This window comes from Petaurus breviceps, unplaced genomic scaffold, assembly GCF_028583685.1.
Source record: "Petaurus breviceps papuanus isolate PSGF00001 unplaced genomic scaffold, PetGlider_PUasm1.0 90919, whole genome shotgun sequence".
NCBI classification, from domain to species: domain Eukaryota; kingdom Metazoa; phylum Chordata; class Mammalia; order Diprotodontia; family Petauridae; genus Petaurus; species Petaurus breviceps.
The window spans coordinates 27,331,341-27,338,461 of record NW_027187378.1 but is presented as its reverse complement, the minus strand read 5'-3'; the positions used below and the strand labels follow the sequence as shown (position 1 = coordinate 27,338,461).

Sequence of the window (7,121 nt, the reverse complement as noted above, 5' to 3'; positions counted from 1 at the left end):
AAAAGAAAAAAACAAATTACCAGTATCAAAAATGAAAAGGATGAATTCACAACCAATGAAGAGAAAATTAAAGCAATAATTAGAGTTATTTTGTCTAATTATATGCCAGTAAATCTGACAATCTAAATAAAATGGATGAATATATTTTTAATCTCACTTCTTTTTATTAAGAAAAATTGGTTGAAGCCAGTGCACTTAAATTTGGTAAATCAAATCATAATCCAAATCCTGAAGATTGTAAATATTCTATGGTTAGTGAAATGAACACAAGTCTTTATCTGAGGACAAAATTATTGAAGATTACAAAAGCTACTGCCTCAGTGAGAAAACTGCCTGCCATCAAATTTCTTCTTGCTGATGCATTTGAATATTTTGGACTGTGGACATTGTTGGGCTTCTGGTAACCAAAACCATGACTACCACCTCTTTTTTGCGACCTTTTCCCCTGGCTGCTATTCAGATTTAGGTCAACAAACCGAGGTACTTTGAAACCAAATGATAAAGCAACTTGAGGTAAATCTAAGTTGTTAATATTGTAGATTTGCTTCAGAGAATGGGAATCATATGCTCAAACATAGCATTTAAATGCTTCCTGTGCCTATTTATGAAAGAAATAGTTCTCAGTTTTTCCAACTGAAATGGACTGTCAGAAATTTTTGACCAAGAAAATTCAAATTCATTTAATGGTACCTTGGCTTGCTTGAGGTAACGAAGAAAACCCAACTCTTCTGGTCATAAAATAAGCAGAGCATCACCTCTTCTATTTATGCCTCTGGCTGTTATACCTAGAAGATGAATATATTCCTTAGGATCATCTGGAAAGTCATACTGGACAATCCAATCTACTTCCGGGATATCTTACCCTCTGGCAGCTGCATCTGTACACAGCACAATTCCAGAATCTGCATTTCAGAACTGAAAGAATGTAATTGTCAACTTATTTTGCTTTTGTTTGCCATGACAGGTAAGTCAATGTAGTTCAGAAACTCTTCACTGACATATATAAAGAAAGTAATAGCATCAGCTTCTTCCAGTTTTTCTTAAAGTAAAGAGTAGAAGCAGCCTTTTCTTAGATGGACAAACAACACATCCCTGTTCAAGACCATCAACTGTTGCTGTATCTTTATCACCATCAACAACAACATACAATGGTTCCTTTTTAAGGGAAATCTTTGCCAGATCTCTTAGCTTATGTGTTTGTGTGGCAGAAAAGAGCATTGTCTCTGCGTTTTGGCAGAAGTTTGATGATCTGCTTCATTTCTTCTTCAAACCTGACCTCAAGAATTCAATCAGCCTTATCAACAGCAAGATGCTGAAGGTTTTTAAACAAAAATCCCCAGGGCCAGATGGATTCACAAGTGAATTCTACCAAACATCTAAGGAACAATTCATTCCAATACTCTTTGGAAAAATAGGTGAAAGAGTTTTATCAAATTCCTTTTACAACATAATTATGGCACTTATTCCTAAACCAGGAAGAGCAAAAACAGGGAAAGAAATAAAATGCCAGCAAGGAGGTTATAACAATATGTCACAAAGATCATATACTACGACCAAGTGGGTCATACCAGGATTGTAGGACTATTACAGTATTAAGAAAACTATCAGTATAATTGACCTTATCAATAACAAAACCAACAGAAATCATATGATTATCTCAATAGATGCATAAAAAAGTTTTTGACAAAATATAACACCTATTCTTATTTTTTTAAAAAAACTAGAGAGCATAGGAATAAATGGAGCTTTCCTTAAAATGATAAATAGCATATATCTAAAACCATCAGCAATAACTATCTATAATGGGGATAAACTAGAAGCATTCCCAGTAATATCAGAGGTGAAATAAGGATGTCCATTATCACCACTGTTATTCAATCTAGAAATGTTAGCTATAGCAATGAGAGAAGAAAAAGACATTGACAGAATTAGAATAGGCAACAAAGAAACAAAACTATCACTCTTTGCAGATTATATGATGGTATACTTAGAGAATCCTAGAGAATTAACTAAAAAACTAGTTGAAATAATTAACAACTTGAGCAAAGTCCCAGGATATAAAATAAACTCACGTACATAATCTGCATTTTTATATACTACCAACAAAGTCCAACAGCAAGAGATAGAAAGAGAAATTCTGTTTAAAATAACCGTAGACAATATAAAATATTTGGGAATCTACCTGCCAAGACAAACCCCAAAACCATATGAACATAATTACAAAATACTTTTCATACAAATAAAGTTAGGTGGAGAAATATTAATACAAATGGAGAAATATTAATTGCTCATTGGCATATCAAGCCAGTATAATAAAAATTACTCACATCACACACATTATACATACATACACACATACATATTTATACATAAACATATACATTCATACATATGTGTATATATTTTGTTGTTCCATCATTCGGTAGTGTCCAATTCTGCATGTCCCCATGAAGCATAGACTGCCATAGCATAGTACTGACCATGGGGTTTTTTTGGCAAAGAAACTAGAGTGGTTTGCCATTTCCTTCTCCAGTGGATTAAGGCAAACAGAGGTTAAAGAACTTTGAACTCAATTCTTCCTGACTCCAGGCCTAGCACTCTACTGAGTTACCTAGCTGTGTATATACACAGACATATGTATGTATAATGTATACACATATGATGTATAATGCATATGTATATAGTCACAGTATAGAAAAGTAAACTACTCTGTCTAAAATTATTCCATGAGTGAGGTTAAAAATGAAAATTGCCAATCAGGAAACTGGTGTTTTAAAAATGGCTGAAAATGTAAGATTTACCATGAGTCATTATTGCAAGAGAAATAATGTTCTAAAAGGCTATAGTGTCTATAATTGCTGCTGGGTTATCTAGAATTCCTAATAAGGATTCCAGGAGAAACATTAACTCTTCTACTTACTATCTGTATATGACTTTGGTCAAACTATAATCTATCTATCCATGAGTAAAATAAAGAACTTGGATTAGATGAGCCAAAAGTTCCATTCCAAATCTAAATCTATGATCCTATAATCCTATATTAATTTTGAAGAAGCATTCTTTCAACACATTGCCTTTTCTAATAAAAAAAAAGTTATTTACTAAAACTATGACCTACGTATTAATGGCATAATCGATAGATATGATATAAATGAGGTGGAGCCAGGATAATGGCATGATAAGAAGCACAAAACTCCTCTAAACAGATCTAGAAAATGCACCAGAATCCAAATAGGGAAATTCAGAAAAAGTCATAGTGAGTCATTTGTTCATCCCAGCTTGGCAGAGGGAGACACTCAGGGAGGTCTGTGGACACTGGGGAGGGTATCCAGCCAGGAGCACACCTTGAGCAGAGCACTCTAGCACCCAAGGGGAAGCCATACACCAGGGCAAGAGGAAGTCTAGTAACATACAGGGGGTCCACCAGAAAAGTAATAGGACACCATTACAGGGTCAGGTGCCAACTGGCAACTTTTTCACCAACTACCCAGTTCTGGGTCACAGCTCCAGGTCAAACTGGGAAGAAGACCTGAATGAAGTATAATAATGTATGGGTGATGTTCCTAGGTCAGGAGTCCCTATGCACTGTACTGAGAAAGGAGGAAATCAAGAAGCCAGGAGCAACATTAACACAGCTCTGACCCCACGAGGCTCAGAGTCTCATTTCTAGCATCTAACCCTATCTGCAGAGGAATAATCAGGGCAGAACAAAGGGGAGCCTGTAGTTCTGCCCCTCTGAACCAACAATTTTTCAGCTCACTGATAGGGGCAGAGTCCAGTAGCATCTACTCCTGTTTGGGCCCAAACCCAGGTCAGGAACTAGCTGAGCTCATTCCAGGAGGGGCCACAATAAAACTTTACCCTGGATCAGACCAGTTTGGGAGCACGGAAAACTTGCAGGTCCCCATTCTGTACCTGAGATCCTGAAATAACAGCATAATACTCAATAGCCCAAGAAGGCAGTAACAGGACCAGCTCCAGAAGGGTCACAGATCCCATCCCTCATATCACATTTGAAGTCAGGAAAAATGAGAAGAATGAAGGCTAAAAGGATAAGGAAAAAATAATCATCTTCCCCTCCCCTCCACCATAAAGAGCTTTCATAATGGCAAGGAAGCTCAAGACCCAAACCCAGAAGAGAATGGAGTCTGTAAAGGATAGAGAGCTTCTGGTCATTTTAGTCACCTGATCTTGTTTTTCTGGGTATCTGGCATATGATAACTTTTTGGAAACTACAGAAATATATGCACAGTGTCTACCACTCTGTTGCTTAATCTGCATCAATCTGGACTCACCATTATAAGATAGAATACTGGACCAGGTCGTTTCTTCCCTCTTCTGCTGACTTCTTTGGATTGTCTCTTGCCTTCCTAGACTTAAGACATCTACCTAACTCTGCCAGCCCTGTTCATACTTTCTTCCTAATAATAGTGTCCTCTGTCAAGTGAGATATGAACTCATTGACTTCTATGGTCCTTTGTAGGTTTTTTTTGCTTTTTTTTTTTGGAGGGTAATTGGGGTTAAGTGATTTGCCCAAGGTCACACGGCTAGTTTTTGTGTTAAGTGTCTGAGGCCGTATTTGAACTCAGGTCCTCCTGACTCCAGGGCCGGTGCTCCATTCACTGTGCCACCTAGCCGCCCTCATTCTTTGTAGTTCTAAGACTCTTAAGTTCTATTTTAAATTGCTTCACCTACATAACTGTTTTTCTCCTGACTAGCTTTGGATCTAGGCATAGATATATGCCAACTTCCAAGATGGGATTATTAAGACATCTTATTCCCAAGATCACTAAAGCTATATTTACGCAGATCTCTGAGATTAAAATGGTACCAATTTCACTGACCCAAACCAAATCTCCTGGTTCAGAGTTTCTAGTTGCATTAATCATCACCCATCAGAACACCATCACCATAGCACACAGTGTGACACAGTGAACAGAATCCTGGAGCTGGAGTCAGGGACCTGGGCTCAAATCTCACCTCTGCTGTGATTTTATGACCTTGAACAAGTCAGTGAACTTCTGTGAACCTGAGTTTTTTCCTATCAAATAGAGTAACAACTATAGCACCTACCTTGAAGGCTATTGTGGGTCTCAAATGACATAATGTATGGAAAGTGACACACTAATTTTATTATCATCATTTAAAATTGGTTATTGTTATTATTATTGAACTGAAACTGTGTTATAGCAGGTATAGATTGGCTACATTTCCAGTTTTACATGGGACTTAATTTCATCTAGCCTTGTTTACGTGACAGTATGACACAATTTCCTCACATGTAAAATGGACAGATTAACAACTGTAGCACCACTTCACAAGGCTGAATGTCAAAGGGAAGCCTGAACCTCAAGATTCACAACAGCAGCAAAACTCTCAGACTAGATTCTCTGCTACTGCTTCATGTTCACACAGATGCAATCAGGAAGCTTTGATCCTAAAGCAGTCAACCATTCCCCCATCCCAGTGCTCTCTCATCCTAGCAGACTGTTTCTTTAGAGTTTCTAAGTACTTTGCAGGTATTGATTAGTAATCAGTGATTCCTAGCAAACTTCTTTAAATATTTCCTCTTCCTCTCTGATGCTACAAGCTTCAAATATCTGGACCTGGATCTGAGTGGGTACAAATTGAGAGATGGAGCATTCTTCTTAATGTGAGAAATTAAATTGTGGCTCCTAATTTAAAAAAAAATTATATCTCCATTCCTCCTAGTTCTCAAAATGGATTACAGACTTGAACTGACTAAGGCTAACAATCTGTCAAGAAAGGAAAAAAAACTGGCTACATTAAAATATTTGCCTCCACTTGTTACTGTCTGAATCTGGAAAAACATACCATCACATTGACATGTACACAACAGAGGTGTAATAAGGGCAGGGTGACTGGGGCATTGGTTCAATATGTAGAAATTCAGAGAGTGCTGATAATACAGCCCCTCAGCAGCAAAGAAACAACCAAACTTAGCATCTAGTTAGCAAGAATAATTACCTTAAATAAGGAGCTATCCAAGGATGTGCCAGTAAATGTTTAAGGAATTGCTCTCAAAAAATAGCAACAATCCTCTGCAGGATGAAGGGGAGTTTTTTGCCTATGGAACAGGCATTCCAGAGGGCACAGTGAAAGGAGTGGAGAGCATTTAGTTGGAACTTTGGAGTGGAACAGTTGAAGGGAATAGAAATAAGAATCAGTTGGTGGGGGGTGGGAAATGTGGTTGTGATGGTGACCTATGGGGGTTCTGAATTACTGGAATGTGTGGAGTATGAGCAGGTGTGAGAATGTTCATCATTGAGTTCATTATTGAGTATAAGGCACCATACCTCTTCCCAGAGGAAACCGAAAATCAGTCTGGATATAAGTGCAGCATAAGCTAGAAGGTACCCAATCAGACAAAAGAGAGGTCCCATTTCACTACTCCTCTTTTCTCAGAAGTTGGAAATTAGGCAGAAAATGGTACAGCTGGAGATGGAAGTCCCATTACCCATTGACTTTCCTTTTCCTCTTATCTCAAGGTACAAGTACAGTGGAGATGGAAGGTCTTGAGTCAAAGAGAAGCTTGCTCTTCTTTGCACCAGAAGTTCTACATATCAGAGAAATCAAGCTGGCAGCAGGAGGTGGAAGTTGCCTTTTGTTGGCACACATGCAAGTTATGCCATCGGGTTCTAGTAACCTTCCATTGGAAGACATTTACAGCAGGAGACAGAAAGATCTTGGCCAGAGGGAGTCCTCACTCTTCTTCTCACCTGAAGCTAGAGATCAAGCAAGCAAAGGAGATGAGCATCTGTGTTCTCATGAATGTGAGTGCGCCCTCAAAAAGTCTGAACTCATTCCCATTTTTTTGTCTGTGCAAGTCTTCCCTCTGTCTTTCTGTAAAGGATATGCAAGGTGACTTCTAGGCCTTTTAATTTTCCATCAGTACCAGCACCACACTAGGACCACACAGCTGTTATATTTCACTCTGGATACATTAGCTAAAATAAACAAAGCATGTGATAAACAGATAAGTCTTTTCCCCATCCCATTTCCAGAAAATATGAGGAAAGAGAAAAAAAGGAGAGGGAGAGGGCAAGAACAGGGAGAAAGAAAGAAAGAAAGAAAGAAAGAAAGAAAGAAAGAAAGAAAGA

The 7,121-nt window shown here is 38.0% G+C and overlaps 1 pseudogene; it reads right to left on the bottom strand.

The window, feature by feature from the left end:
* Positions 1-317: 317 nt before the first annotated feature.
* LOC138152189 (ATP-dependent RNA helicase DDX18 pseudogene) overlaps positions 318-7,121 on the bottom strand; it is a 96,149-nt pseudogene continuing 89,345 nt past the window's right edge.